The 21,741-nt window shown below is 39.1% G+C and overlaps 1 pseudogene; it reads right to left on the reverse strand.

The window, feature by feature from the left end:
* Positions 1-17,937: 17,937 nt before the first annotated feature.
* LOC110137383 (nuclear ubiquitous casein and cyclin-dependent kinase substrate 1 pseudogene) lies at positions 17,938-18,746 on the reverse strand (annotated as a pseudogene).
* Between the last annotated feature and the right edge of the window lie 2,995 nt (positions 18,747-21,741).

The raw sequence follows: 21,741 nt of genomic DNA on the forward strand, positions 1-21,741 counted from the left end.
TAAACCCCTTTTAAACAAGCGAGTCTAGTCCTAAAGATGAAATGATGGGAGATCCTGGGAGATGTAAGTCGTGGCTCACCTGTGCTCTTTTCCATAGATAAACCAGGTACGTGTTATTAATTTGTAAAATCAATTGCTTTGTGAACGGAAAGTAGAGCATTGGGACCTAACCTCTTGCTGTCTTTGCACCTGTCATTTTTTCCATCTCTACTCATCAAAGGGTGACCTGTTTTAGAACATGTCTGTCTCTGGTGAGGGACATACCCAACTTCTGAAGCTCCCAAAAGAAAGCTCATCCAACTAAAACAGACACTTGAAGACTGAACTCCCAGACTTCTGTTACTGAAGGAGGAGGAGTCAGCAGGATACTGAGCTGCCTGGCAAAACCCACAGTGCCCATCATTACAAATGAAGATGAGGTCAGTATGAAAACCAAGAGCATCTTTTGAATTAATGAGAACTCCTTTAAACTGAGAGAAGAATTTTTTGTAGGTTCTCATTAGTAACCTATTTTATACATAGCAGTGTATATATGTCAATCCCAGTCTCCCAGTTCATCCCACCTCTACTTCCCTCTTCATGTCCATACATCTGTTCTCTATGTTTGTGTCTCTGTTTCTGCTTGAGAGAAGAATTTGAGGAAACTCTATTAGTTGGCTAGAAAGCTAAGAGTACTGTGATCCTCAATAATGACTCCTTAATTCAGGTTCAGGACTGGGCTGGCGGGGAGATCCCCAGAAGGAGAAAGCTGGTGGACAGGAAAATGGCCATGGGAAGTGCAAAGGGCCATCAGTAATGTTACTTGCACTGGGACGCATGAGAAAGTATAAAGGTACCTTCTCAAACCTGAACCCCTTTTAAACTGGGATCCAAACTGCTGAGGCAGTATCAATAAAATTCAAAAATATTTTAAAAATTACCTATTCCTCCTGAGTCTAGCTGAAAAGTGAGACCCTGGCCTCTTTGCAACTTCTGGGCTTTCACAGCACTTTGTGCCTCTCAAGGCACTTCTCACGGCCACTCACCTCCACTCAGATTCCAGCTTCCTTGATGTCTTGATTCATCTTTACCTTTGCTTCTGTCAGGGTTCTTAGCACAGGGCTTGCACGTAACAGGCATAATACATGTTTCTGTGAAGAAATGAATGAACGGATGTATCTTCCACCAATCTGGTAAAATGTAAAATTAGGCATAAATATATCTGTCACAGATCAAATTAAATTAATAACATAGAAATTTGCTTTTATTACACAGTAACACATACTTAGGGCTTACATGGTGTCTCAGTGGTAAAGAATCTGCCTGCCAGTGCAGGCACTGTGGGTTTGACCCTTGATCCAGGGTTGGGAAGATCCCCTGGAGAAGGAAATGGCAACCCACTCCAGCATTCTTGCCTAGAGAATCCCATGGACAGAAGAGCCTGGTGGGCTACAGTCCACAGGATCGCAAACAATCAGACACGACTTAGTGATTAAAAACAACACATACTTAATTTAGAAATATAAGAAAATACAGATAAACCAGAAGCTACCTATATTCTTTCTATCTAGAGAGAACAATTCTTCTATGCCTTTTTAAAATTTGTAAACAGATATATGTGTATATACATAATGTAAATATACGTATGTGCACACACATACAGACTCACACAGGTATATTTTTCTCTCTAACCAAAATATAATAATTAAGAGAAGGAGATAATTGGAGAAGGAAATGCAAACCACTCCAGTATTCTTGCCTGGAAAACCCATGGAAGGAGGGGCCTGGAGGGCTACAGTCCATGGGGTCACAAAGCGTCGGACACGACTTCATGGCTAAAAAACGAAGTCTAATTATATGCCATATTGCTCTGTAGCCTGTGTTATTTCAGGTTCTCTAAGACGCAGATTCCAAGATAGGACCAAATGGACACGAATTTCATCAGGAAAGCACCAGTGAGAGAAAACGGGGGGGAGGGAGCTCGGGGAAGCTGGAGGGGCATCGGCCTGCGGCCTAGGCCTGACCCCGAACGCAGGAGAGAGGACCAGCAGGTTGAGTGGGGCTGCGTGGTGGAACAGCAGGTGGAGCGGTGGCAGTCTGCACTGGCATCTCCTCCAGGGAAAGTTCAGCAAGAGTCCTGGCCTAAGAACCGCCATCAGAGGAATCCCAAGGCCCACCGGAAGAGGCCCGCCTTCCTAACCCTGTCAGGCGCCCATTGGTTGGGAGCTGCCGTGGGGGGCGTGGCCTTGGCCCAAGGCTGTGGACGGATTTCAGAGCACAGTCTCAGAAGACCTCGGTAGATTAGATTCTTTGAAGTTGGAACTCAGCTGCCAAATAGCTACCTTTGATTCTGAACGTCTTTCGAAATCATAAACTATTCACCTGTAGTGTTCTGATAAATACTTCTTTTTCACAAGTAATACGTTGGCCACTTTAGAAAAACTGGAAAATGAACTGAACACAAAACTTAGTAGTAATTCTAATTTATTCATGTATAAACATGCACACATAAATAAAACACATACATATTTATGTGTATAAAGTGTAAATATACACAAAAAATATGCACACACATATACTGTCATAGTTTTCTAGCATTTGTAAGCATGGTGGGATCTGTTCCTGAGCCTGTCTTGGGCTTGTTTTTGAATGACTATGTGAAACAGAACAGGCTGGAAGTCCATAGAAGCGGATTGATTTCAACGTGCAGGACTTTTAAGATTTTATATATGCCAAAATGATTTCTTTCTTGGATTTGAAAGTAGATTTAATTTTATACCTCTTTGTCAAAACTGTTTTACAAATGGCATAACAGGCTTGTATCAAATAAAGTAAGAATGTAATGAGTAAATATGCCTTAATCCTGTAAGTTTCATTCTGTCCTGGAAAATGGTGGCTCAGTGACTACTGAGTTTATAACTTTATAAAAGTGATTTATTTTGGAATCTTAAAAATAAGATTTTAAAGGATGTTGACATGTTCAGTATAGTATTTTTTGACAAGCATTTTTTAATATGTAGCACTCTTCTCAGTCACTACACACAAGCCTGAAGACAAAATATTACATGGAAACAATAGATGAAGGTACTATAGCTCTATGACACAAAATAACTGTCACATGGATCAAACAAAAATAAATTTTAAAATGAAGTGGCACTCATAGAGTTAGGATTTATAAACATGGCTTCTTGTTACTCCTAACAATATTTTCTTGATGAATGTTTAAATATAATATGCAGAAATCGCCATTCCATCCTTGTACTGACTCTCCACTGGACTTCATTTTAAGAAATTTTAATGGTTGAAAAGATAATCTGTGTATTGCTGGCTTCAACAACCTCAACTGTTACCTTACTACTCTACATTACAGTGGCCCCTGAGATTCTGTAATTTGATTAGCAGGATTTCCAGTTTTTTTTCAGGGTTATTGTAATTCGTCTGTTAATACCCATTAGAGGAGACAGAACTCGAATGTCCCGTGGGGCTAAACTCTGTAGCTGTTGGCTCCTTGCCATGCCGGCTGGTGCTGCTTGCCCCACACGCCAGAGATCTGCTCTTGATGTTGCTGGTGATGTTATATGGTTGCTGACCACCATGTCAAGAGCCCCCGAGGTCCCACAGAGATGTATCTGGGGAAATCTGACCAACCCCACTGTGGACCTCTGCCTATTATCCCAGTCCATGATGATTCCAAGGCTGAGAGGGAAGGTAGCTTCCTGTCATCACTCAGCCTCTACCCCAGTTATCTCTTAGCAAAAATCCCTGAGCCCTGAATGGCAGAGTACCTGATTCAGTGTTTCAGTCTACACATGCGTTCATTTTAGCTGAGGTGCATCCTATGAACTTGGGTAACTGAGTCAGGCTCCTCCCTTTCCTTGTTGCCAGATGCAGAGTCCAGAACATTCCACGCCAGTGACTTAGACCTTTAAGCTAAGGCTCACTGGGATAGACTCCCCCAACTTCTCTCAACCTTCAGCCCAACTCTCCCTATCTTTGACTCCTTAATTTCTTGCTGAAACCCCTGGTCCTTTCCTCAGTTTGACATTGGGTGTCTTTTAACCACAGTGGGGTATGTGTGCGTATCTGTGGGGGCCGGTAGAATGGGGTGAGGTAAGGTGTGGGAGAGATGGTTTTAGACACATGACTGACATAAAGTTCTGTGGCATAACACTACTCTGTTCTCTGGGACTAATGTTCAACCAGGAAAAGTTTGAAGGAAAGAGAATGATTCTAAAGAGTCACTTTCAGTCTTACACTGAATTTTAAAATAACCCACAGAACTTTACAACTGGAAGGGATTTTAAAGACCATTTTATGCAACTTTATTTGACCTGTGTAGAAAGGAAATGTTTGCCCAAGACCAGAGTTATTGGCAGAATCAGTTCTAGAACAAGATTATTTGACTCCAGTTGATTTTAAATCCACAATTCAGCAAACATGTCTTGTTGATCAAAATCATTCTGTCTGATTTTCCTTTTATGTGAAGGACATAAGACAGTTGAGATCTCGCGCCAAATATACCAATAGGGGCTTAAAATTTAATCAGAGTAACTTAACAATGAATAGACTTTAAAGAAAAGCTTTTTAAATTAGAGTACAGTTGCTTTACAGTGTTGCATTATTTTCTGCTGAATGGCAAAGTGAATCAGCCATATTTATACCTATGAATCCCTTTACATGGATTCACTCACAAATGATCAGGATTGCCGGGTCTATTCTCAGTTTACCTGCTTTCTAGTCCTATATAAGTGAATGTTCCTGTATTGTTAATACTTTGAGACCAACATTCTTTGATAACAATAAAAAGAAAAAAATTCCTCTGTCTTCATCCAGAAGCATTCTCTTTTCTAGTAAAAATATCATCTAGTTTATTTAGCTTCATTATTATCTAGCAAAATCCTGGGTGTAAGAAAAGCAAATTTTACCCCAATTTTTATTGTACTGTTAACTTTCTGTTGCATTTTACAACAGCAGCTGACAATAGACACTAATGCAATTACTATAGTCTCTTTTTTCTTTAAAAGATTTTTTTTTTCATGTGGACCACTTTAAAAATCATTATTGAATTTGTTTCAATATTGTGTCTGTTTCTTGTTTTGGTTTTCTTAGCTCCCTGATCAGGGATTGAACTTACACCCCCTACACTGGAAAATGAAGTCTTAACCTCCAGACCACCAGGGAAGTTCCCTATAGTCTCTTGACTATAAATATTAAATATTTCAAGCTGATGCTATATTCACAGGTGAACATTTCCACTAAAATTAGACAGATTCTTAACATAGTTTTTCTCTTCCACAGTAACACTTTTCATTTTCTGTTGTATTCAAAATATGCAAAAATTTCAGAATTAACTGTCCAGTCAAGGAAAAAAATTAAATCTCTCTATTTATTTAGCATGAAAGTTTCTTTAAATAAATCCGCAATGAAAAGCTATGATTAATAGTAATAATGGGGCTAGGTGTACATTTTAAATTCAAAAACAACTGAGCAGAAAGAATGTATTTGACTAGTTATGGAGTTAATCCTTTTAGCTGAGATTATCTGCAAAATTCTCGAACAGGTTCTATCAAGTGAGAGACTATAACATCATTTTATGGGATTTGCCTTGAAATAAAGACAAATAATGTTTCTCTGTGTGTGTCCTAGGCTTTGTAAAATGTCTTCCATATTTGAATTCTTCCTTAGAATATCTTGAATAGTAAATACTATACTCTTCAATTCATAGATGACAAAAATGAATTTCAAAGAGGTTAAATGGCTGGTTCGAGGTTATTCATGTAGAAAGTGATACAGTCTTGATTTAAAATGATGTCTTTAGTCCTCAGATTGGGAGAAAATAATAGCAAATGAAGCAACAGACAAAGGATTAATCTCGGAAATATACAAGCAACTCCTGAAGCTCAATTCCAGAAAAATAAATGACCCAATCAAAAAATGGGCCAAAGAACTAAACAGACATTTCTCCAAAGAAGACATACAGATGGCTAACAAACACATGAAAAGATGCTCACCATCACTCATTATCAGAGAAATGCAAATCAAGACCACAATGAGGTACCATTACACGCCAGTCAGGATGGCTGCTATCCAAAAGTCTATAAGCAATAAATGCTGGAGAGGGTGTGGAGAAAAGGGAACCCTCTTACACTGTTGGTGGGAATGCAAACTAGTACAGCCACTATGGAGAACAGTGTGGAGATTTCTTAAAAAGCTGGAAATAGAACTGCCATATGACCCAGCAATACCACTTCTGGGCACACACACTGAGGAAACCAGATCTGAAAGAGACACGTGCACCCCAATGTTCATCGCAGCACTGTTTATAATAGCCGGGACATGGAAGCAACCTAGATGCCCATCAGCAGACGAATGGATAAGGAAGCTGTGGAATATACACAATGGAATATTACTCAGCCGTTAAAAAGAATTCATTTGAATCAGTTCTAATGAGATGGATGAAACTGGAGCCCATTATACAGAGTGAAGTAAGCCAGAAAGATAAAGAACATTACAGCATACTAACACATATATATGGAATTTAGAAAGATGGTAATGATAACCCTATATGCAAAACAGGAAAAGAGACACAGATGTACAGAACAGACTTTTGGACTCTGTGGGAGAAGGCGAGGGTGGGATGTTTCAAGAGAACATCATATCTATTATCTATAGTGAAACAGATCACCAGCCCAGGTGGGATGCATGAGACAAATGCTCTGGCCTGGTGCACTGGGAAGACCCAGAGGAATCAGGTGGAGAGGGAGGTGGGAAGGGGGATCGGAATGGGGAATACATGGTAATTAGCCTCCAACTAATAAAAATAAATGAAAAAAAAAGATGTCTTTTGACTTCAAAACTATGTATTTTTCTCCAACAAAATTGCATTCCCAAGGAATATCACACATATTTTCAGAGATATTGAGCTCCACTCAAATCTCCTAGTCAGTTTGACTTCCTTCAGATCTTTGGTAAGATCAAACCTTGAATTTGGTGTAAGATGGTCTGGGTTGGTAATGTAACATTTGGCAGAAGTAAATACCAATCATCTCTAGAGGAAAGTGCCTTAGTGTAAGCCTGCTTACAGTATTATTCCTAGAAATCATTCCTTTTACAAATATGCAGTGCATGGTTCAAGATAACCAGGCGGAAAGACAACTGAGAAGGGAGATTGTGCTGGATTTGAAACCATCAAATATAAAAACCAGACATAGATGAACACATATGTGAAATAATTTAGTTTAGTAGGTGGTTTTAGCCCAAGATCAAAGGCAGCTAAAAATAGAATCTGTGAACTATATAGTGGGTCAGAAGAAGTTATCCTGAGAGTGGAGAAATAAGGAGAGAGTTAGAAAACACAGAGTTATTGAAAGAAAATCTAGCATGTTTAATTGAAGTTCCAGAAGGAGAGGAGAGAGACAATAGGACAGAGTAGTGTTTGAAGACATGTGCTTGAGAATTTTCCAGAACCAATGAAAGATACTAATCTACACATCATAAATTCTCAAGTGAGGTAAGTCACAAAAATAAACAAACCAAAACCCTCACTTAAACTCATCTTAATGAAGCCGAACAAAACTGGTGACAAAAACAAAGTCTTAAAAGCAATCAGAGAAGAGAAAGACATATTGTCTTCAAAGGAGAGATAATTGGGTTGAGTAAACGCTCCACAAATTCTTCCAGAGAATTTTGAGTCTATATTAAGAGTCCACTGTAACATCCATTCATGACGAAAACTAGTCAACATTGTACTGGGAGCTTGGAGGTATAGTAAGATGAGAAGGAAAAACAAAAGTATAATGTCTGGAAAGGAAACAAAGCTGCAGTTTAAATGTTATGATTATGTGCTTTTCTATATGTGAATTATATTTCCCTTTAAAAACGTTTAAAAAATTACTTATGTTTGCATAGCACTTTATGGCTTTCAGTGTGTTCTTACATAATGGTTGTATTTGATCATCACAATTCTGTGAGGAAGCTCAGCTTCAGAGAGCTCAGGTCACAGAGCTGGGCAGTTAGAAGAGGCATTAGAACCCAGGTCTACTGACTCTTCGAGAGTCTTTCCAGTTAACAAGTATTTTTACTATGGCATACATTGCAGTAACAGTTGTCCATAAGGCAACCTATTTATTTGGGAACATAATTTATATCATATGTGGTACCATTTGTTAAAAAGCAATACCAGTGGATATGTGACCTTGGCATTAGGTAGGAGAAAGAAGCTATAATACGATCAATGCACCTGCTTTAGCTGAGTGTCTTGGCTTAACAAACCTGCAGGTGGTAAAATTATGTTAGAAACCATTGATAAAGCTAATGTTATAGTTTGATTGTGCACTCCAGCCCTCCACCTACTAACTTATATGTTTGTGCTTGGAGGTTGTTGTTGTTTAGTTGCTAGTCATGTCCTAGTCTTTTGCAACCCCACCAGGCTCCTCTGTCCATGGAATTTTCTAGGCAAGAATACTGGAGTGGGTTGCCATTTCCCTCTCCAGGGGATCTTCCTGACCCAGGGATCGAACCCATGTCTGCTCCATTGGCAGGCAGATTCTTTACCACTGAGCTACCTGGGAAACCTGGATTTGGAGAAAGGACCTTTAAAGAGATAAAATTAAAATGAGGTCATTAGGGTTGGCCCTAATCAACTGTGACTTATGAGAAAAGGAAATTTGGGTGCATATGGGTACAGAGGGAAGACTATGTGAAGACATAAGAAGATGACCATCTATAAGCCAAGGGGAGAGAGGTGGAATACATCCTTCTCTCATGGCCTTAAGGAAGAATCAGTCCTACAGACAGTCTCCAGAATTGAGGGAAAAAGAATTTCTATTATTTTAGCTACCCCAGTCTGTTGTAGTCTGTTACAGCCTAGCAAACTGTTACAGCCCTTGCAAACTAACACAACTAGTGACATACATGCATACATGCCATGACTGTTGAGCAAAAGTGATGCTGGATTTGTACAGTGATAGCTTTAGCTATTCATTTATCTATAGCTTTAAAAACTTTCTCTTATTGAGTGTCTGACATTCTCTAGTCTCTGCCTTTTTACCATTGAAACGATTGCTTTTAAAACATTGTCTTGAATTACTGAGGTTTTTCATCAATTAAATTGTCACAGCAGAATAAGCACTTTTATGATGATTCATCTAATATTATCAGGTGATGTAAATGAATTTGTATTGTCTGTGAAGTGGTCTTACTAGTGTTTTGAAAGATATCATAAATTTCACCTTAACAGATCATGTTAAGCTTATATTTAGAGTATGGTAATTTTGAAGAGTTGAAATGATTTGTAATTTATTAACACTTTTTAAAAGACACGGGGGCCCTATCACGCATGCAGTTCTCACCCAGGCTGATGTACCTGGAGCATCTGGTCTTTCATTCATTAAATTCAACATTCCAGTGGAAGACGCTATTGGAATGTGCAAAGATTCAAACAACAAGCCAGGAGAGCTGCATCTGAGACCAGTCTTGTTTTGAAACCAGAAAACCCATGCAAATAAACAACAGCAACACACATAAGAAGTGAATTAATGACAGCTTACTGGAGAACATAACAACAAAGAAAGTCTCAATAGTCATTCCCAGATTTCTCTCTAGAATTAAATGAGGTGGATTAGGTGAATAAGATGGTGGATTATATAAAACAAATTGATTCTACATTAATATTAGAAAATATTTCAGAACATTTTACACTGTGATTTTCAAAATAAAATAATTCCATTTGCACTTCATTAAAATTTCTCCTCTCTCCGTTCCCCCATTCCCTGTCCCTAATTCTAAATGAATAAGAAGAGAGACAGTTCAAAAGTTTTCTACTGTCTTTTTGTAATTAGTAAGTTCCCTAGCTGGAGGCTTGTGGGCACAAAGCCTGGCCCAAGAAAGCAGTTTCTGGAGTTCCCAGGGCTGTTTTCACTGGGAAGGAAAACTCAGTTGAAAACTTCCAACTTGTCAGCTTTCAATGAGGGAAACTAATAAAAATACATGCCTGGAAAAATTAATTTATTCATCTAGTCAAAAAATTTTAATTCAATCCTCATATATTGAGTAACAATGAAAACTTTCATAATTAGGTTGAGTTATACATTTTTATTAAACAAAAACAAAGGAATTTAATTAAGATTGTCAAGGAAATAGGTCATATGATTAACTATGAAATAACCTTAACTTTTGAATAAGCTCATTGTTGCTTAATTAAGGTATATTGATTTATAGAAACTTCAGGGGTGCTTTTGTTCCAAGTTTGAAATATGTTGGATTTCTTAATATACACATTTTATACTTCTTAATTTACCTATGGGAACTTTGCTAATAACAGACTTTAGTTCTTTCAAAAATAAAGTTAATGATTAGTTCTTCCTCTACTTAAAGAAGTCCATTTAGTTAATTTTATGCTCTTTTTTTAAAGTAAGCAAAAAGTTGTAGAAATGCTACCAGCCATAGTCTCATTGTTTGAACTTGCAGCTCTGTATTTATAGCTAAGCCCTTACTTACTAATAACTTTAATTGTATCAATCACTCAGTCTAAAACTGTGCCTTTTATCTGGACTTGTTCAGTGCTTATGGACTCCTGATTAAGAAACAAGTTTTCTGATGCTAATGCAGATGGAGTTCAATCTGTGAATCAAGGCACAGGGAAATGAACTTCATCAGCCCATGTTGTCAAAAATTTACTCAAACGTTCACTCTTTACAGAGTGAAGTGCTAAAAATCAAAGCACCGTACTTCTGTTAAGTGAGTTAACCTGCTTGCTGTTCTCTCTTTTAAATTCTGCAAAATACAGTTGTCAATCATTTCCTCCTGGAAGGCTACTAAGGTTACATTTATGTTCCTCATTTATGTTCCTAATTTGTGTCACTTAAATGACCATTCATTGATATATTGCCTCATCACTTGTTTTCTAATGATTTAGTTTTTATGATGCGTCTTCATAGTTAGACTGTAAACTCTTAAGGCAGGCGCTGTCTTCTATTGCTCGTATGATTAGCAGCAGCCCTGAGATAGCATGTATTCATGTATTCCTAGAAAACTCAAATAATATTCTTAATGATGACATCCAGTCACAGTAAAATTCTGCAGTTGTTTCTGATTAATCAAAGCAAGTTTAAACTGAGCTTCATTCTGGACTCTTAATTTTTTTGAAATTTGACAATCCCTGAATGGTCAATGTACACTATCAATTTCAGTTCACAAAACACCAATTCCCCACTCATTCTGAAGAAATAGGAGTTTATTATGTGGTGTTCTGCATGCAGAAGGAGTTCAGGGACTGTGTTTGATTTTAACAAAATGGAACAGCTCTGCCCCACCCCCCTGTCCCCCGCCCAAGTAGAAACTGTCTACTTTAATTCATATCCTATTATTTTAGATTTTGTGATAAATTGTCAAACAAGGTTCAGGCTGAAGCATATTTGTTTTTAGCTACAAGAATGGGGTTTATCTAGTAAATTATCAAGAAGGTGAGGGAATTGCAAATCATTCCTTCATTCAACAGCTATTTATTTAGCACCTACTAAGTGTCATATGCTCTTTTAGGTCCATGGGATGTATAAGAAAGCAAAACAGGCAAGTATTCCTGCCGTGATGGCGTTTACATTCTAGTGGAGAGGATTAGGGCAGGAAATACAATGAAAAACTAGTAAATATATGGGATAGTGACAATTGCTATAGACGCAAATAAAGCAAGAAGGGAAGATAGAGAAGAGAGAGGATGAGGGGAGAGGACACAGAGGGTGGTTCGGTAAGTACCTTTTATTTGAACAAAGAGATATGGCTGAGCCATGGGTAAACCTGCAAAAACCAGGCACAGGCACCAGCAAGCAACCCAGTGGCCTAGAGCAGGAGGGTGGTGGAAAAGGAGGTTGGATCCTGCAGAACTGGTTCTCCACTGCCTGCGTATGCGAATCACCTGTGGAGCTGGAAGGACTCAGGCCCCAAACCAGACACTATGGGTTTCATTAAAAAATTTTTATATTAACTTTAAAACGTTCTTTTGTTATTGCTGTTCAGTCACTAAGTTGTGTCTCTTTGTGACCCCATGGACTGTAGCATGCCAAGCCCCTCTGTTCTCCACTATCTCCCAGAGTTTACTCAAATTCACATCTGTTGAGTTGGTGATGCCATCCAACCATCTCATCCTCTGTTGTCCTCTTCTCCTCCTGCCTTCAATCTTTCCCAGCATCAGGGTCTTTTCCAATGACTCAGCTCTTTGCATCAGGTGGCCAAATTATTGGAGCTTCAGCTTCAGGATCAGTCCTTCCAATGAATATTCAGGGTTGATTTCCTTTAAGATTGACTGGTTTGATCTCTTTGTAGTTCAAGGGACTCTCAAGAGTCTCCTCCAGCACCACAGTTTGAAAGCATCAGTGCTTCGGTGCTCAGCCTTCTTTAAGGTTCAACTTGTAATTGCCTTACAATGTTGTGTTAATTTCTACTGTGCAACAAAGTGAATCAGCTATATGTATACACACATACCCTCCCACTTGAGCTTCCCTGCCACCGGCTGCCCCTGCCTCTGCAACGTTCCCACTCCTCTAGGTCATCACAGAGCACTGAGTGATACAGCATCTTCGCACTAGCTATTTACTTTACACATAGTAGTGTAGATATGACACTGTGAGTTTCAACGCTCTTCAGCTGATCCACTGAAGGCCATGACGAGAACTTGGGGTCTTGCTTTTATTTTAACATTTTTCCAGTTTTATTGAGATGTAATTGACATACAACACTGTATTAGTTTTCGGTATACAGCCTAATGATTCGATATAAGTATATTTTGTAAAATGATCACCATGGTAAGTCAAGTTAACATCCATCACCTTACATAGTTATAAATTAGTTTTTCTTGTGATGAGAATTTTTCAGATGACTCTCTCAACAACAGTAGACAATACAGTATTGTTAACCATAATAACCATTATATCTCTAAGACTTACTTGTAATTGGAAGTTTCTATTTTTTGACCACCTTCATCCATTCCCCCTCAACCCCTGCCTCTGGCAACAACTCATCTGGTCTGTTTCTGAGTTCAGTTTTTTTTCAGATCCTATGAGTGAGATCATGCAGTACTTGTCTTTCTCCGTCTGACTTATTTCACTTTGCATTATGGTCTCAAGGTCCATCCATTTTTTAATAAATGGCAAGATTTCCTTTTTTATAGTTGAATTATGTGTATGTATACATTTTCTTTATCCATTCATCTATGGGTAAAGACTTAAATTTCCCTCTCTGACTTTTATTTGAGTGAGGTGGAGGTCATTGGATGGATCTGAGCACAGGAAAGACATGATTTATCATTTAAAAAGAATTCCCTTGATTCCTGTGTTGGAGTGCAAGTACAGAAGTAGGGAAATCATTGACTTAAACTACTTGTGTGCAGTTTCATAAAGAACTGCCATGAATCCAAGACGCTCTTATCAGGGGACTTTCCCAGTGATCCAGTGGTAAAGACTCCGCACTTACATTGCAGGTGGCATGAGTTTGATCCCTGGTTGTGGAACTAAGATCCCACAACCTACAGGGTGTGGCAAAAACAAAAAAAACAAAAAAAACCCCAAATAAAAAACCACTTTTATCAAATATCATCTAAGTTTCACTATCAAATATTGCTTGGTCCTAATAAACCAAGTATATTATGAGTTACTTCGTGCATAGTACAATTGCATTACTCTAAAAGTATGCTGAAATCAAGGTTTTCAGTAGTTTATTAACTCTTTTTCTGCAATGGTATGGGTTGGAGACAGTTTGCTGGAGGAAGAGGAGACCCTTTTCTTTCTCTGCTGGCAGTGGCATCTCCCTCTCCCTCATCATTCATGTCTTGGGGACCCAAGAGATGAGTAGGAATAGAGGAAAGGAGCTGGTAGGGTAGTGATGCAGCCTTGGGGGTGGGTGGCTTGCATTTGCTTAAGGCTTTGCCTTAAGGTAAACTTCCCTGGTGGCTCAGAGAGTAAAGCATCTGCCTACAATGTGGGAGAGCTTGGTTCAATCCCTGATTTGGGAAGATCCTCTGGAGAATGAAGTGACAACCCACTCCAGTACTCTTGCCTGGAAAATCCCACGGATGGAGGAGCATGGTAGCCTACAGTCCATGGGGTCCCAAAGAGCAACTGAGCAACTTCACCTTCACTTTGCCTTATGGTGCAACTAATCTCTGTGACTTTGTGACAGTCTATCCTCCGTTGGTTCAAAGATAGGTGAGAGTAAAGGAAGAGGGAATCAGAAAAACATCCACTCTGCAGAGCGGTGGTGGGTGTGAGAGGGAAATGGCACTGGGACCATGGTATTAGGATCTTGACACCTCGGGTTCCTCATCTGGAGAGAACAGTGCCCACCTTCTATAGTGATTTTGGGATGAGTGAGATAATCCACCTTAAGTGCTTTGCACAGTAGCAGGAACTTAGTAAGGACTTTAAAATAGTTACTGTCATCATGCTATTTATTTGTTTCTTGTATTTTTAAGGGTCTTCCCTGGTGGCTCAGATGGCAAAGAATCTGCCTCAATGCAGGTAACTGGGATTTGATTCCTGGTTCAGGATGACCCCCTGGAGAAGGGAATGGCTACCCACTCCAGTATTCTTGCCTGGAGAATCGTGTGAACAGAGGAGCCTGGCAGGTTACAGTCCATGGGGTCGCAAAGAATCAGATACGATTGAGCAACTAACACTCTCACTCACTCTATAGTTTTAAGCATTTAACTCATTCATCATAATCATAATTTTATTCTTTGATTTGACAGTAATTTGGTGATTGAATTTAAACATGCTACACATTTTTATGAGAGGAATTTAAACATGCTACACATTTTTATGAGAACATCAAAGCTCCAGATATTATTTAGTGAGAAACTAAATTCTGTGGAGTTTTATTTGACTGAGATTAAGGCTGAAGACCTCTTTGTAAAGAGTATGTCCAATGCCTACCTTCTCAGGACTTTTATTTACTAATCCACTTTAGAAAGTGCTCAGTACTAACTTACTTTTTCCTGAATTTCTCTCCACAGCGAATAGTGCTATCTGGCAGTTTAAGTGGGCACAATGTCTTTATTTCAACACACACACACACAAAAACACATGCACACACACTCACATATTTAAACCAGGCACAGTATTACATTGAAAACAAACTCAGTAACAGGCCCAGTGCTTGGTGGGCTGGGTAAGAAGTTGGTGTACACATGAGCAGTTTGAATCAAAAGAAATACTTTTACAACAACTTTTAAAAAGCAGATTTCATTTTCCTTTGGAAAAAGTAAAAATGTACTACTAACCTTAAAAGAAAAAACGCCCAGAAAACAAAGTTTGCTTGTTAATAGTCCTCCCTTGTCACTCATGTGTAGAAGAAGCTTATTTTTTCTATCCATTTAATATTTCTGGGAACATTTCCAATTTGGACATAAATTTACACATTTCAAGGGGCTTCTACTGTTTTTAATATTTGTTTCTAAAACAATGTTTTTGTTTTCTATTTATAAATTGATACATGCATAATGTAGGAAAATATGAGAAAGAAAAGAAAATCACCTTTAATCCTTTCATCTGAAGATAATTTCTGTCAGCATTTCAGTCTTGCTTTCAGACTTAAAAAAATACATTCTTTTTATGGTTACAAAGGTGAAGTTATGTGATATATACAATTTTTTAACCTGCCTTTTCCCTTTACATTTTATCATAAATATTTTCCTATGCTACTAAAAATTCTTCATTTTTAAGGGCTGCCAAATAAAGCCATGTACAGATGTATCATAGTCTACTGAATTAGTTCCCTGTTGTGATAGTGGGGTCTCAAAGTTTTGCTATAGTAAATAATGCAGTGGTGAATATTTTTGTGTATAAAGTTTTTGTCAGGTTATAGCCTTGAGATTGGTTTCTGAAAGAGAAATGAATCGGTCAAAATATGTGAAAACTTCTAGGGGTTCTGATATGTATGGAAAGTCCTTTCCAGAAAGATTCAACCAGTTTGCCCTCTATGGGACTTCAAAGCACCATGCGCTTTCAAACATTTATCTTTTAGAAACATTATTTTCTTTTTTTACTTTTTAGAGGGTTTTTTAAATGCTATTTTTATCCTTTTTGATAACACAAAGTGGAGTAGCATCAAGTATTGATAATAACCTAGAAAACTGAAAACAGCCATTGACCTACATGTACGGAAATAATTTGTAAGAAGCGTGCATGATATCTTACACACTTCTTACAAATTATTTCTATACACCTTGATCAATAATTTGGGATTCCCTGGTGGCTCAGTGGGTAAAGGATCTGCCTGCAATGCAGGAGACACAGGAGATACAGGTTCGATCCCTGGGTTGGGAAGATCCCCTGAAGGAGGAAATGGCAGCCCTCTTGCGTGTTCTTGCCTGGAAAATCCCATTGACAGAGGAGCCTGGTGGGCTACAGTCCAAAGAGTCCCAGAGAGTCAGACATGACTGAGTGACTAAGCGCACAGCACACATGCATCGTATCATAATATTTGAAAATGGTTTTTTCATGTTTTGTGCTTATGTCAGGTATGAAAATTCACTGACAGCAGCTGGAATTATTCTAAACTCTAAGACTTAAGACCAGAGCTTTGGGAAAAATTAAGTAGCAGTATGTAACTGAGTTTGATAAACTGGATTGCAACTGCCAGGTTATTAAAAAGAGTTTTAAAAAGTAATATATACCTCATTTTTTAAAATGAGCCAATTATTTTAAAAGAATGCTTGAAGAATTTGTGAAGTGTATTTTCAGTGAGTTTCTTTCTCTGAAAGGGAAACTAGCATTTTAGTTGTTTTAAACTGTATGCAGTATTATTTATAGCACTGGTTCTCAAAGTAGTCTCCAGGCTAGCAGCAGGTGCATTTGTAAGAAATTCAAATTCTCAGACTCTAAGGTCTAATAATTGGACACTCCTAGCGATGTGTTTTAACAAGACCTCCTGATGCTTCTGGTGCATCCCCATGACTGAGAACCACTGACTGAGAATTTATTTATTTATTTATTTATTTATTTTGAGTTTCACATTAACTGGCACTTTATTTTGCTTAAAACCTAAACATTGTCAGTTTCAGAAGAAATCCATTGTGATATATAGATCTCCCCATTTTAATCTTAGGGTTTTTTCTTTTGATCCTTGGTAAAATTTTTTATCCAAGAAACAGAATAGATACATATATATATTTAAAAACATGAACCATTAGAGAATGAAATAGGAAATCAGAAAGATTTAAGTTTTGGCGGCCCTTGCTTTTTTTAAGTTCTTTAAAGACTGTAGCTGAATAAAAGGATCACTGGCTCTGAGTCTCCTGGAGATAAAAAGTGATGAGACTAAAAACAAGCAAACCTATATCCTCAAACAGGGTCAGGAAACCTCAATTCCCTGCCTTGCCCCACAGTAAAAAACATGAATACCTTTAGTAGCAGTTCAGAATTCATCTTTCTCTCCTACCTGCCCCAACAGTGGAAGTTTAACATCATGATTTTTTAGACATCCATATTTTTGTATATAGAATATAAACTTGTATTAGATGACAACTGATTTTTTTTTTAATTCAGGTAGAGAAAGAAGCAATAACTTTTAACTAAAACCTACATTTTTTGATTATTGTTCAACTTGCTACCATTTAGCAAAAAGCAAAATTTTCATAGTGTTTACCTCAAATCTTTTTGCTTTACAACTGTGGCATACCCTCCATTGAAAATAAAAAGATGAAGCAGTCAATCCAGTGATTAATTTAACATGGCTTTCATTGGGAAAAGGGGAGGGGGACGGCGGGAAAGAGGGGGTCATGACGAAGAGACCAATAGAAAAAAAAGGTAAATTAAACATACAATGCTTTTCTTAAAAAAAAAAAGAAAAAGAAGAAGAAAAGAAGAAAATGTTATTTTCAACAAAGGGGAAAAAAAGCATTGAAAGCCCATGAGTCAAGCCATAGCCAAAACCATATTCTATATTAAGTAGCTTTTCTTTTTTTCCCTCTTTTTTCTTTTTTCCTTTTCTCTCTCTTTTTTTTTTGCTTTTTAAATAAAATCTCTCCCCAGACCATCATCACTTTTAATCTTCCCCAGACTGGGCTTCCTCTTCAGACCCTTCATCCCCGCATTTCTCAGGCGGGGGACTTGAACTTCTCCAGAGGGCTTTCTGGTTCCTCATCTTCTTCTTTGGGAGAAGGAGTCTTTTCCTTTGATGCCTTTGAAGTTGTGGGGCGACCCACTTTCCCCTTGCCTTTCACAGGACTTGGCGTCACTGTGGCCTTTAGCCTGGGCTTCGGCATTTTCTTTTCTTTTCTCTCAGGCTTCGACTTCTTAACCATCTTTTTGTTTTTCTTTTTTGAACTGCCATAGTCACTAGCATCATCGTCTTCCACTAGGAAATCCTCATCACTGCCGGAATTCTCCTGGAATGGCGTCTGGTCCTCCTATTCTTGCTCTTCTTCACGGCCCACATCTTCCATGAGCATCCCCCTCTGTTAGAGGCTGCTTTAGAGGCTGCCTGCCGTTGCTGGCGCACATTTTTATGATCTTCCTTTTCATCTTCACTGTCCTCTGCTGAATGAGAATCATCCTTCTTAGTCTTCACATCTTTTTCTTCTGAGTCCTCACTATCTTCTGTGAATTCTTTCCAGATCGCCTCTTATTTTTAGCTTCTCGGGGAGAAGATCGAATTTTCTTAGCCGGAGGGCCTGAATCTCTTCCATAATCTTCATCAGCATCATCGGATTCCTGAAATTGTTAATAATCAACGACCTTCCTATTTCTGACAGGCCGAGACATGTTCGCTGTCGAAACAGGACCGAGTCGAGGAGCCAAAGACCAGGACCCCCCCCCCCCCCCCCCCCAACCCCGCGCGCTCGGCGCCCCATCCACCCCAACTTCGGCCGAGAAGCAGCCCTGAGCTGCTGGCTTCTCAGACTCCGCCGCTCCCTGGTTCAGGGCCCCTTAATCAGGCGAGCCCCCCCGCTCCCCAGTCTCTTCCTGATTGAGGATTTAGAAGAAAATCAGTTCGTCCACCTCCTTGAGTACCACCACCTGAGGCAAGATAGCAACCGGTTAGACGTACGGAAGGACATTTCTGCCTTCCAAGCTTTGTTTATCTTCAAGTATTCGGGAAGTCACTGACCGCGCTTAATCAGCCCATAGGACTGTATTGATGAAGAGGGTATATAAGTATATTAACATACACGCCCTACCTCTTACTTTATAAGAAGGAAGGATTCTTTGTTGCTCCCAGAGTTTACCGGGATGATAGGTGGAACTGGAGAGAAAGTTAAGAGGAGGAGGTTGTTCACTGTTTAAGACAGGCTTAGTATTAACACTACCCTTGGGAGATGTGGAAAGCCATTCCTTTGTAAAGAGATTCCAGGAAACGGACAAGACGCAAGGGTCCAGGCAAAATTGTAAAATATTTGGGAGCTGTCTTTAGTGCTTTTCGGCTTTCTCTGCCCCAGGTCCCTGCTTTCTGTCTACCCACTTATGGGACTCTGAGTGAAAACTAACGTTATTGATACTCACTGAGCGCCTGTTGTACGCCCTCTTGAAGAGCTCCGTGGGTATTGGATCATTTAATCCTACAACCATACCAGCAAAATGTGGCCTCTTAAAAGTTAACTGAGACTCAGAAAGGTAAGATAACCTGGCCGGGATCACAGAGGTATAAGAGGCAAGTCAAACCAGACTTGCCTGATTCCAGCAACCGTCTCCGTGCAGTTGTGGCCCAGGCGGGATGTCTGTAGGCAGCGCCCCAAGGCGGCAGAACTGCCTTCCCCTCTGCCTTTAGCCAACTCCACTCTTCTTGATTGTGATCTCTGATGCTCCTGGCTCTGTGGGGGTGGTGGGCTTGGGGAAATAACTCCGAGGAGATAGCAGAATTCAGGGTAACCTCTCTCAAGCATTGTTTGTGCCTAAAGGAAGAAAGCTTCAAGAGGCAGTTCTTTAAATGTTAACCGTGTGAGTGGCCTCACTGACAGTATAGAAGCTAATGGATTAGGTGGATTTTGGAATGGATTCAGAGGAAATTTCTAGTAACTTTTCAAATATGTCCTTCAGGTAACTGCCTATTCTGCCTAGAAATAAGGACAGACTGCTTATGTGCTTTGGGAATGTGTATATGTGCGTCCTTGTGTGTGTGTGTGTGTGTGTGTGTGAAGGAAATCATTGTGTGGCAGACACAGATGAACCCAGGGTGAAAATTTGCTCTAATCTTTGTTAGACGCTCCCTTCTCTTAGTCTTTGTGAGATTAGCATTGTCAAAACTAAAAGAACACTTGCCGAGCATTTGCTGAAACTCAGTAATAGGCACTAGGATATAAAGACTTACTTCAAAAAATGACCTGGTAGGGAAACTAAAGCTATAACACGGTATACCTTTGTTGTAACAGTGATGAAGATGTTCACCAAGAATGGTGGGAAAGAGAGGGACGCCTGACTCAGTCTGAGGGAAATCAGAGGAGGGTTCTGGTCCGTGGAAGCAAGGTGTTGCTTGTTCTTGGAGAACGGATACAAGTTAAGAGTGCAGAGCCGGCCGAGAGGCACTTAGGTGGGGTATGTAGGGAGATGAAGCATTTTGGTGTTGTGAAGCTAGTGGGGATGTAGCAAGGGGGAAGCTATTAATGTTCTAAGAAGAGAAATGTCAAAGGCCAACTTGCATTTTAAGTGTATGAGCTGACAAATGAGTGTGAAGTTTGAAGAAACCGAGTGAGACAGATGTTGAAATTAACCATTGGTGATCAGATCCTAGTGACCACACTTCTACAAGATTGCCATTATTTGTATTGTGAACTATTCACCCTACTATTATTAATGGTTTTTGTTATAGTTTGAAAATAGATTCAAGGGTTTAGTTCTGATAGACAGAGTGTCTGAAGAACTATGGACGGATGTTCATGACATTGTACAGGAGGCAGGGATCAAGACCACCCCCAAGAAAAAGAAATGCAAAAAGGCAAAATGGTTGTCTGAGGATGCCTTATAAATAGCTGAGAAAAGATGAGAAGTGAAAGGTAAAGGAGAAAAAGAAAGATATACCCATCTGAAGACAGAGTTCCAAAAAAGAGCAAGGAGAGATAAGAAAGCCTTTCTCAGTGATCAGTGCAAAGAAATAGAGGAAAACAATAAAATGGGAAAGACTAGAGATCTCTTCAAGAAAATTATAGATACCAAGGGAACATTTCATGCAAAGATGGGCACAATTAAGGAGAGAAATGGTATGGACCTAATAGAAGCAGAAGATATTAAGAAGAGGTGGTAAGAATACACAGAAGAACTGTACAAAAAAGATCTTCATGACTCATATAACCACAATGGTGTGATCACTTACCTAGAGCCAGACATCCTGGAATGTGAAGTCAAGTGGGCCTTAGGAAGCATCATTACAAACAAAGCTAGGGGAGGTGATGGAATTCCAGCTGAGCTATTTCAAATTCTAAGAGATGAAGCTGTGAAAGTGCTGCCCTCAATATGCCAGCAAATTTGGAAAACTCAGCAGTGGTCACAGGACTGGAAAAGTTTAGTTTTCATTCTAATCCTAAAGAAAGGCAATGCCAAAGAATGTTCAAACTACTACACAATTGCACTGATCTCACAAGCTAGCAAAGTAATGTCCAAAATTCTCCAAGCAAGGCTTCAACAGTATGTGAACCGAAAACATCCAGATATTCAAGTTAGATTTAGAAAAGGCAGAGTAACCAGAGATCAAATTGCCAACATCCGTTGGATCATAGAAAAAGCAAGAGAGTTCCAGAAAAACATATACTTCTGGCTTTACTGACTATGCCAAAGCCTTTGA

The sequence above is a fragment of the Odocoileus virginianus genome, chromosome 34 (assembly GCF_023699985.2).
Source record: "Odocoileus virginianus isolate 20LAN1187 ecotype Illinois chromosome 34, Ovbor_1.2, whole genome shotgun sequence".
NCBI classification, from domain to species: Eukaryota; Metazoa; Chordata; class Mammalia; order Artiodactyla; family Cervidae; genus Odocoileus; species Odocoileus virginianus.